General features: G+C 42.7%; 1 pseudogene; it reads left to right on the top strand.

Annotated features, from left to right (window-relative positions):
* The first annotated feature begins 1,889 nt into the window (after window positions 1-1,889).
* Window positions 1,890-11,332, top strand: LOC134360165 (uncharacterized; annotated as a pseudogene).
* Window positions 11,333-11,619: the final 287 nt, after the last annotated feature.

Below are 11,619 nucleotides of genomic sequence, written 5' to 3'. Positions count from 1 at the left end.
ATAATTACACATCTTCTGGAGTATTGTCTCTAATTTTTGGTAGATTCAGATTTATTTATTACATGTACAGTACATTGACATATACAGTGAAATAAGCCATTTGTGTTAACAACCAACACCCATAAAGTTGTGTCAGAAGCAACACACAACTATCGTCGCAGTTTCTGATGCCAGCATAGCAAGTCCACAATGCTTGGCAGAACAGCACAGAGCACAACAAAATGAAATCACAACAAGCAAAAACAAAACAGGTCCCATTCCTCTCTCATGCCTTCTATTGCACCTTCCCTCCCTCCACATACACTGACTCGCCTCCATATCTAGAACAGGCCTGAGGGTCTCCATTATTCAGGCTTTGGCCATTGGGCTAGGATATCTTATTGAGTAAGATATTTTTGAAAGAAAATCAAGCTCTTTGAGATGTTCTAGAACAGAGGTTCCCAAACTACGGCCGACAGACTCCTTGGTTAATGGTAAGGGTCCATAACTTAAAAAGGGTTGTGACCTCCTGTTCTAGAGGAGAATTATTAGAAAGCTACTGAAGGCAGTTTTTTGAAGAAACTAGCAAAATTGAGATTTTTCTTCTTAGAACAGACATGGTGAAAAGGAAATTTACTGGAGGTATTCAAATTCATGAGATGTTTTGATAGAGCCAATAGCAAGCATTGGTCTTCATAACCAATGTGTTGGTAACCAAAGATTTAAGATTTTTTACAAAATTACCCAAGGTGAAATGAAGATGATATTGTTATTCAACGAAAATGATTTCTAAAATGGATGCCATAACAGAACTCAATAACAACTTATGACTTCTAATAAACCTACAGGGAAAAAGGATTTTACTGTACAGTAAGTTAGTGAAAAGAAAAGGAATCAAATGTAAAAATGTCTCAAAATGTTAGTACAGCTGAAATGGACTAAATGAAGTCTATTTCTGTTGGATAATTCTATTGTGTTTTTTTCTACACACGATAAAGTGAGTGGCAGAAAATAGTTAATGTTCTTCATGAGTTCTACATTTTTATCTTCACACTGAATTATATTAAAGTTAGCTTTAGAATTTATAAAAGATGGGGATAATTATCCCAGAGTTATAAACATACTCAAAGCAATAAATATTTATATGCAACCTCATCCAGATGGGATACACCCTTGAGTCATTAAGGCTCTGAATGATGAAATACAAGAGGAGCTAGTTAAATTTTCAATATTCTTGATCTTTGAAGGACTGGGAGACTTCCCACATGGTTGCAATTTCCAGAAGAGCATGGAAACATTAATTAGTCAGCTTTTGGACTGTAGTTGAGAAAACTCAAAGGTTCTTTTATGAAATGCTATAAGCTTCATCTAAATGGTATTGAATGTTGATTTAAAAAGCACTGATGCTAAGACAGAAGGTCAGGGTGTAGAGCAGGCTGTGTTTCAAGCATCTACTCGAATTTGCAAAGGAGACCAAAACAATGGACTATATTCAGTCATGGCAATGGGCTTATCCTGCATAAAGCAATTGATAAGGCACCACTTTCAAAGGAGAGCAAAGCATTTTCTTTCACTGGTAAATTGATTAAACTACATAAATTGCCAATAAATGGAGCGTGCACTGTCTGACATCCATTAACAACCAAGATTCCTTGTGGATAGCTTTGGGAGTGCTTTTGTTTACACAGTTCAGACAATGGAAGAACATACTATCTGTAATGCTACGAAATTTGCTAATGACTTCAAGCTGCATTGTTAGGTTTTCCTGCAAAGTGGAGATAAAAAAGCAATTTGATTAGAATTGAAGGAGATTGGAAGGTGGGCTAACAAATTGCAAATTTAGCTTGTTTTGAACAGAGTATAAAACAATGAATATTGATGCAGGGACTAAGTAAGGGTAATATGGGACAATGTATGCAATGTACAGTTTTCCATTAACAGGAATAGAAAGAAGGTAAGAGTTGTCCTGGGTGCTGATGATTGTGGCCAAAAAACATCCAGTCGACATAAGACAATACAAGATGGTAGAAACTGGGAAGGAAATGTGGGACCTAAACTGGATAGTGCATATGGACTGGAGCCAGAAGATTTACACAAGATTTATGCAGCCAGTAGATTATCATGATTTCATTAAGCCAACCCTGCTACCCATGTTGTTTGTCGTGGTGTATCACCGAGAAGCATATTTCCAAATGCAGATGCAAGAAAGCCATTTAAGGAGCTAAAACAGTACTGCTAATAGGAATCAAAGAGGAAATTCTACACAGCCTGGAGTCATACGATTCACAAAGGTTGTTAATGATCAATTTCCATAGCCACTGAATCTAAGACTGAGCTGTAATAGAGCTTAACATAAAGCATAGAACAGTAGAATACAGTACAGACACTTCAGCCCACATTGTTGTGCTGACCTTTTAACCTACACCAAGATCAATCTAACCCTTCCTTCCCAAATAGCCCTCCATTTAATGATGTAAGAATCTCTTAAATGATTCTACAATATCTGCTTCAACCACCACCCCAGCTGTGCATTCCTTACACATACCACCCTGTATAAAAATAAAAATTACCTCTGACACCCTTCCTTCAGTCGCCTTAAATGTACGTTCTCTTGTTCGAGCCTTTATTGCCCAGGGAAAAAGGCAGCCACTATCCACTCTGACTATGCCTCTTTTCATCTCATACACGTCCATCAATTCACTTCTCATCCTCATTTGCTACAAAGAGAAAAGACTGGCTTGCTCAGCCTTTCTGCAAAAGGCACGCTCTCTAATCCACGCAGCAAATTTCCTTTGTACCTTCTCTAAAGTTTCTGCATCCATCCTAGAAATGAACACAATACTCCAGGTGTGGTCTAACCAGGAATTTATAGAGCTGCAACATTACTTTGTGGCTCTTGGACTCAGTCCCTCAACTAATGGAGGCCAACACACCATATACCTTCTTAACCACCCTTTCAATTTCCATGGCAACTTTGAGGGATCTATGCGCGTGTACTCTGTTGGATTCGACTGTTTAATATTTATTTTTCTTTGCAGCTTTACAATTAATTGGCTGCTGGTATTTTATATAGTTACTTATATACAAATAACAGTTTAGTATGTTTCCTGGTGATCACAGTATGTATATGCAGTTGTTTAGTATATCCGCTAGTGGTTACATTTGCATGATTCCGGAAAGCTCGGGAAGCGTTGCTGTCACTGAATTATTTGAATAGAGACTTTCTGATGGCTTATTGTTATCTGAGAATTTGAATGGTATTTTTCTTATCACTGTAGTATAAAAGGGCTGATCATGCAGAGGCCCCATCTGTTTTTTTTTTGGGCGTTTTGCTTCTATCTCCCTTAGTAAACTCTATCGCTGTTCATTTTCAAAATGTTTTGTATTAGTTCTTAATAAAATGATCATGAAGCAACCAGTTTTGTGCCTCTTTCCTGACTTCTGAAAGAAACTTGGATAAAAACTTCTTTTTTAAAAACTTCTTCGAGTCCAAGAAGCATGAGACTGCGCAGGCACGTGACGTCAACAGGACAGCATGGAGAATTTAAAAAGGAGACCACCCTATACAGTGGGCAGCTGTAGGAGCAGGCAGCGGAGTGACCGGGAGCAGAGTGTAGGGCTTTGGCTTCAACAGGCTTTGGCGGTAAACAGCAAGAGGCGAGAGCGAAGCACCAACTCTTTTTTTCTCCCTGCCCCTTCTGCGAATCGGTCCGGACAGACAGGAACAGCAGGGCTCTCACAGCTAACAATATGAGCTAACAGTTTAAAAAGTTCGTCAGTTTGGTGAGGTAAGTGGGTGAGTAGACTTATTTTTCTTGTTTCATTCCTGTAGAGTTAGGTAGCATGCCTGCAGGATTAGTGCTTTGTTCAGGGTGTCAGATGTGGGAATCCTGGGGGACCTCCAGCCTCCCTGATGGCCACATCTGTGCCAGGTGCACCGAGATGCAGCTCCTCAGAGACCGTGTTAGGGATCTGGAGCTGCAGCTTGATGACTTATTGCTTATCAGGGAAAGTGAGGAGGTGATAGACAGGAGCTACAGGGAGGTAGTTGTCCCTAGGCTACAGGGGTCAGAAAACGGGGTCACTGTCATGAGAGGGAAGAGAAATGCCCGGATACTGGAGAGCACACCTGTGGCTGTCCCCCTCAGCAACAAATATCTTGTTCTGGATGCTGTTGAGGGGGATGACCTGACAGGGGACGCCCACAATGACCGGGTCTCTGGCACTGAGCCTGGCGCTGTTGTGCAGGAGAGAAGGAGGGAGAAGAGGAATGCGGTAGTCGTGGGGGATTCCATAGTCAGGGGAACAGACAGGAGATTCTGTGAGCCTGACAGAGATACCCGCATGGTGTGTTGCCTCCCAGGTGCCAGGGTACGGGATGTCTCGGATCGGGCCCTGAATATTCTGAAGGGGGAGGGTGAGCAGCCAATTGTCTTGGCACATGTTGGTACCAATGACATAGATAGGACAAAGGAAGAGGTCCTGAAGAGATTAGGAAGGAGGTCCTGAAGAGGGTTAGGAAAGAAGCTGAGAAGCAGGACCTCCAAGGTAGTAATCTCGGGATTGCTGCCTGTGCCACGTGCTAGCGAGGGCAAGAGTAGTCGGATCAGGCAGATGAATGGCTGGCTGAGGGACTGGTGCAGGGAGCAGGGTTTCAGATTCTTGGATAATTGGGATCTCTTCTGGGGGAAGTATGACCTGTTCAAAAAGGACAGGTTACACCTGAACCCAAAGGGGACCAATATCCTGGCAGGAAAGTTTAATAGAGCGGTTAGGGAGGGTTTAAACTAATTTGGCAGGGGGATGGGAACCAGAATGACAGAGCGGAGGAAGGGGAAAACAGAAATAAATCTAAGATAGTGAGCAGTAAAGATGTCAGGAAAGACAGGCAGGTGATGGGGCAAATTTGTAGCCATTGGGATGGGTTGCAGTGAAATCAAAGCGAAAAGTACCAAATACTGGACTTAAGGTGTTATACTTAAATGCATGCAGCATAAGGAATAAGGTGATGATCTTGTCGTACGGCTACAGATTGGCAGGTATGATATTGTGGCCATCACTGAGACCTAGCTAAAGGATGCATGTCTCTGGGAGCTGAACGTTCCAGGATACACGGTGTATCGGAAGGATAGGAAGGCAGGCAGAGGGGGAGGCGTGGCTTTATTAGTAAGAAATGATATTAAGTCATTAGAAAGAGGTGATATAGGATTGGAAGGTGCAGAATCTTTATGGTTTGAGCTAAGAAATTGCAGGGATAAAAGGACCCTGATGGCAGTTATTTATAGGCCTCCAAACAGCTGCAGGGATGTGGACTACAAATTACAACAGGAAATAGAAAAGTCTTGTCAGAAGGGTAGTGTTATAATAATTGTAGGGGATTTTAACATGCGAGTGGATTGGGAAAATTAGGTTGGCACTAGATCTCAAGAGAGAGAATTTGTAGAATGTCTGCGAGATGGCTTTTTAAGCAGCTTGTTGTTGAGCCCACTAGGGGATCGGCTGTACTGGATTGGATGTTGTGTAATGAACTGGAGGTGATTGGAGAGATTGAGGTGAAGGAACCCGTAGGAGGCAGTGATCATAACATGATTGAGTTCACTGTGAAATTTGAAAAAGAGAAGCCGAAATCTGATGTGTCGGTATTTCAGTGGAGTAAAGGAAATTACAGTGGTATGAGAGAGGAACTGGCCAAAGTTGACTGGAAAGGGACACTGGCGGGAAAGACAGCAGAGCAGCAGTGGCTGGAGTTTATGCGAGAAGTGAGGAAGGTGCAAGACAGGTATATTCCAAAAATGAAGAAATTTTCGAATGGAAAAAAGATACAACCATGGTTGACAAGAGAAGTCAAAGCCAAAGTTAAAGCAAAGGAGAGGGCGTACAAGGAAGCAAAAATTAGTGGGAAGTTTTTAAAAGCTTACAAAAGGAAACTAAGAAGGTCATTAAGAGGGAAAAGATTAACTATGAAAGGAAGCTAGCAAATAATATCAAAGAGGATACTAAAAGCTTTTTCAAGTATATAAAGAGTAAAAGACAGGTAAGAGTAGATATAGGACCAATAGAAAATGATGCCTGAGAAATTGTAATGGGAGATAAGGAGATGGCGGAGGAACTGAACGAGTATTTTGCATCAGTCTTCACTGAGGAAGACATCAGCAGTATACCGGACACTCAAGGGTGGCAGGGAAGAGAAGTGTGCGCAGTCACAATTATGACAGAGAAAGTACTCAGGAAGCTGAATAGTCTAAAGGTAGATAAATCTCCCGGACCAGATGGAATGCACCTGCGTGTTCTGAAGGAAGTAGCTGTGGAGATTGTGGAGGCATTAGCGATGATCTTTCAAAAGTCGATAGATTCTGGCATGGTTCCGGAGGACTGGAAGATTGCAAATGTCACTCCGCTACTTAAGAAGGGGGCAAGGAAGCAAAATGTAAATTATAGACCTGTTAGCTTGACATTGGTGGTTGGGAAGTTGTTGGAGTCGATTGTCAAGGATGAGGTTACAGAGTACCTGGAGGCATATGACAAGATAGGCAGAACTCAGCATGGATTCCTTAAAGGAAAATCCTGCCTGACAAACCTATTACAATTTTTTGAGGAAATTACCAGTAGGCTAGACAAGGGAGATGCAGTGGATGTTGTATATTTGGATTTTCAGAAGGCCTTTGACAAGGTGCCACACATGAGGCTACTTAAGATAAGAGCCGATGGAATTAGGAGAAAGTTACATACGTGGATAGAGTGTTGGCTGATTGGCAGGAAACAGAGAGTGGGAACAAAGGGATCCTATTCTATTTGGCTGCCGGTTACCAGTGGTGTTCCACAGGGGTCCGTGTTGGGGCCGCTTCTTTTTACATTGTACATCAACGATTTGGATTATGGAATAGATGGCTTTGTGGCTAAGTTTGCTGACGATACGAAGATAGGTAGAGGGGCCGGTAGTGCTGAGGAAACAGAGAGTCTGCAGAGAGATTTGGATAGATTGGAAGAATGGGCAAAGAAGTGGCAAATGAAGTACAATGTTGGAAAGTGTATGGTTATGCACTTTGGCAGAAGTAATAAACGGGCAGACTATTATTTAAATGGGGAAAGAATTCAAAGTTCTGAGATGCAACAGGACTTGGGAGACCTCATATAGGATACCCTTAAGGTTAACCTCCAGGTTGAGTCGAAAGTGAAGAAGGCGAATGCAATGTTGGCATTCATTTCTAGAGGAATAGAGTATAGGAGCGGGGATGTGATGTTGAGGCTCTATAAGGCGCTGGTGAGACCTCATTTGGAGTATTGTGGGCAGTTTTGGTCTCGTTATTTAAGAAAGGATGTGCTGACATTGGAGAGGGTACAGAGAAGATTCACTGGAATGATTCTGGGAATGAGAGGGTTAACATATGAGGAACGTTTGTCCGCTCTTGGACTGTATTTCTTGGAGTTTTGAAGAATGAGGGGAGACCTCATAGAAACATTTCGAATGTTGAAAGGCATGGACAGAGTGGATGTGGCAAAGTTGTTTCCCATGATGGGGGAGTCTGGTACAAGAGATCATGACTTAAGGATCAAAGGGCGCCCATCAGAACAGAAATGTGAAGACATTTTTTTAGTCAGAGGGTGGTGAATCTATGGAATTTGTTGCCACGGGCAGCAGTGAAGGCCAAGTCATTGGGTGCATTTAAGGCAGAGATTTAAGCAATGGGAACCTGTGGAAATGCATTTGTGGATGAAATTGTGAAAAGGGCAGAACTGGCAGAAATAAAAGTACCAAGAACATATGCAGTGAAACCAACTACTGGCATTATGGAAACAAAGTTCAAATCAGTGCCTCTGTCAAGCATACAAAATATTCAAGAGATGCAAGCTCAATGTTCCAACTGGGGAAAGCGGTTCTGAATAAAGATTGGTGAGGAGTTAAACAGTGATGAAGTATGAGGATATGGCACTAGTCACTCCAACTATGTTGGCTCCCTATCTGCCAGACTAAATACACTCCCTAGGACACATCAGAGTGCAAACAATGATTGACAGATTCTTCCAATGGTGATGGAATACAAAGTTCAGGACAGAAGCTCAACAAATGTTTGAAAGGTGCATGGCATGCCAGAAAATTAATCTAGGGGCAAATGAAAAGCTACCACAATTAAATGATCTTGCCCCACCTAGGCCAGTTTTACACTCACAGGTGGGCTGCTTTACTTTACCTAAATTTCAATGATGCTCAGACGCACTGGTGATATGGACAAGTTTTCAAGATGGTTGGAAGCTATTCCAGCAAGGAAAGCACTACGAAACAAACAGCAAACACTCTGATCAAGGTCTATATTCCTAGATGGGGACTGCAATGTCACATCAACTTTGACCCAGGAACACGTTTCACTGGGAGAGTTCGTCAGAAATTAAGTCGACGAATGAGCATTGAATGCTCTTTTCATTGTCCGCATCACTCAGAGTCATCAGGACGAGCTGAGTGAATGAATGGAACCATCAATCGACGACTAATTAAGCATCCTGTGGAAAGGGTACCATGGCTTTCTGCTCTTCCCATAGCCTTGTGCAGCATCAGAGCAGACCGAAAGAAGCAAGTTAAAAGAAATCCATCTGAAGTGGTAACAGGGCATCCTATGTCATTGCCAGTAACCCTCAATGTCAGAGAGGCTGATGCACACATTATAGTTGACAGTTTAGTTAAATATTGTATGAAAGTAATTCAAACTGGCCAGTCTGCTTCTCAATAGGTTTCTGCTGCTCGGAGTGATCCAACAGAGAGAGGATATGCCCTAGTTCCTGGTTGTGTTGTACTGAATTTTGTAAAATACCAGGCTCCAAATCTGGAGTATTGTGTTCAGTTTTGGTCACCAAATTACAGGAAGGATACTAATAAGGTTGAAAGAGTGCAGAGAAGGTTTACAAGGATGTTGCCGGGACTTGAGAAACCCAGTTACAGAGAAAGGTTGAATAAGTTAGGACTTTATTCCCTGGAGCATAGAAGAATGAGTGGAGATTTGATCGAGGTATATAAAATTATGCTGGGTATAAATAGAGTGAATGCAAGCAGGCTTTTACCACTGAGGCAAGGGGAGAAAAAAACCAGAGGACGGGTTAAGGGTGAGGGGGGAAAAGTTTAAAGGGAACATTTGGGGGGGGGTTTCTTCACACAGAGAGTGGTGGGAGTGTGGAATGAGCTGCCAGACGAGGTGGTAATTGCGGGTTCTTTTTTAACATTTAAGAATAAGTTGGACAGATACATGGATGGGAGGTGTATGGTGGGATATGGTCCGTGTGCAGGTCAGTGGGACTAGGCAGAAAAGGGTTTGGCACAACCAAGAAGGGCCAAAAGACCTGTTTCTGTGCTGTAGTTTTTCCATGGTTTCTATGGTTTCTACAAGTATCTGAACAGTTCAGAATTCCAATTTAACTCTTTGTGAGCTCGCAGCATGTAGCATGTCTGTACAAGGTAAACACTGTAGGTTTGTTGATGTCTATTGATTGCTGATAGCTGCTGCATACTTTCTTAAGACCAGTTTATACTTCTGCGTCAAACCTACGTCGTAGGTATGGTGTAGCCGCGTACTCTGCACCTAACTTGCGCGTCTCCAAAAATGCAACTACGCGCCACGGCTATGCAGACCACAACAACTGTGATTGGTCCGCTTGGTAGCATCGCATTTCCTCCTACGCATTTCCGGTTGCTTCTTCTTCACCACCATTTTCGAATTGAGAACGAAGAGAGAAGAAGAACGTGAGTTGAGTGTGAAAATGAACCAAATCGAGGCGAGGTTAATTGAGAAAGTCCAAAAATATGTACATTTGTATGACTCTTTGTCACCAGACTATAAAGACTGCCAAATGGCATCAAATTCGTAGGAAGAAATTTCCAAAAACAGAGGTCTGGACATCACGGAATGCACAAAGGAATAGAAAAACTTGAGGGACAAGTACGTGCACATCCGGAAAAGACTCTCCAAGAGGAGCGGGGACCCAGGCGGAAAAAAAATGCCAGCGTTTTATTTGTTTCTTTCCCAGCTGGCACCACATAGTAGGCACCAGGAAACAGAGTCAAATTATGGTGATGACAAGGTAAATGTAACATGTTCTTTGTATCATAAACCTTTATGTTGTAAGTGTTTAGGCTAGCTAGCAAGCTAGCAATGCTGTCTAGTTGTAAACACGGCATATTGATTTGCGCAAAGATCGTCGTCATCGTAGCTATCCCCCGAGGTCAAGGATGATGGTCTTCGTTCTGAAGAAGTGGCCCACAGAGTGAAGATGACTGTACGTGTATTTGTTTAACATGTACTTTATGTTGCACTCCAAGAAGCACACAATACTTCACAAATCAACCAACTGATTCCAATGGCGTGGAAACCACGACGATTGGAGCAGATGGATTTGTTGCAGCCTTCATCCGCCTTCACAGCCGTTGAGTTTGAAGTAACTTCGTCCGCCTGTTCCACCGTTGAGGTCTTGGTTGGATTGTTCTTTGTCAAGGACCTCACCCTTGACCTTACCGCCATGGGTGACCCTAGGAGCATAGCTCCAGACGGCATTGCTCTCAGGATCACAGGACCACACAAGCTTCTCCACTGCGACAAGGTGACATCCATGGAGAAGTGCGCAAAGATAATGCTTCCGTGAAAGAAAAATGTAATACTGTATGCAATAGGTTTTAATTGTATCTGGCCTGCTCATTATGCAAACGCAATAACCAGTATTCTGCCAATGTAGCCATATGCTGATTTCTCGTTTTTATAGCTCTGCCAATCTATGTACAGACACTGAATGCATATATTACCTGTATGTATATTTACAAAGAATAACTTAAACTATTTGCAATTCCTTTCATAACCACAGGATGGAAATGATTCGACCTCAGGGTTGTCCACCTCTTCAGTTGCTGAGGAAAACCAACCACCAGACATTCCATCTTCACGTGCAGAATCATCATACAGTAATGAGCCAGCTCCTCTGTCCCCCCACCCAGCTACTCTGCCCCCCCACCCAGCTCCTCTGCACCCCCCACCCAGCCCCTATGACCCCATACCCAGCTCCTCTGCCCCCCCCACCCAGCTCCTATGACCCCATACCCAGCTCCTCTGTCCCCCCACCTAGCTCCTCTGTCCCCCAGCCCAAGGATGGCACAGAAGAAGAGGACAGAACATGTGATGACTGGTTTCAGAAGCAGATCACCCAGTTGGATGAACGTAGGGTGGAACTGCAACATAGACTGCTGAAAGAAGGTGATGAGTGCTCTAGGTTCGGGCAAGCAGTTGCTGACATGCTGCAGAGGCTGCCAGAGGAACACAGGCCACAGATAGTGTTCGATGTCCACAAACTGCTATCTGAGAGGCAGCAGCAGAAACAATAAACAATTGCATATTTTATTATTTTTTTATATAACACTTTGCACCTTGTATAATATTGTGCACATTACTGCAAATAAATAACAACTTCATTTTGTAACAGGTCTTTATTTTTTTATTTGAACAGCTACATGTTATTTATGGGTTCATTTATTTTATGGACTTACAATTTACTGATTAAGTTGAGCACGACACTCTATGTTGTTCTGCCATGGCAAGATTCCATGGGGTAATTGAGAGAAGGCCATCAGGTCATTCCGTACACCAAGGGCAGCTCTGGTGGAATGGCGCC

Source organism: Mobula hypostoma, chromosome 22, assembly GCF_963921235.1.
Source record: "Mobula hypostoma chromosome 22, sMobHyp1.1, whole genome shotgun sequence".
In the NCBI taxonomy this organism is placed as follows: Eukaryota; Metazoa; Chordata; class Chondrichthyes; order Myliobatiformes; family Myliobatidae; genus Mobula; species Mobula hypostoma.
This window is presented reverse-complemented; position numbering and strand designations above follow the sequence as displayed.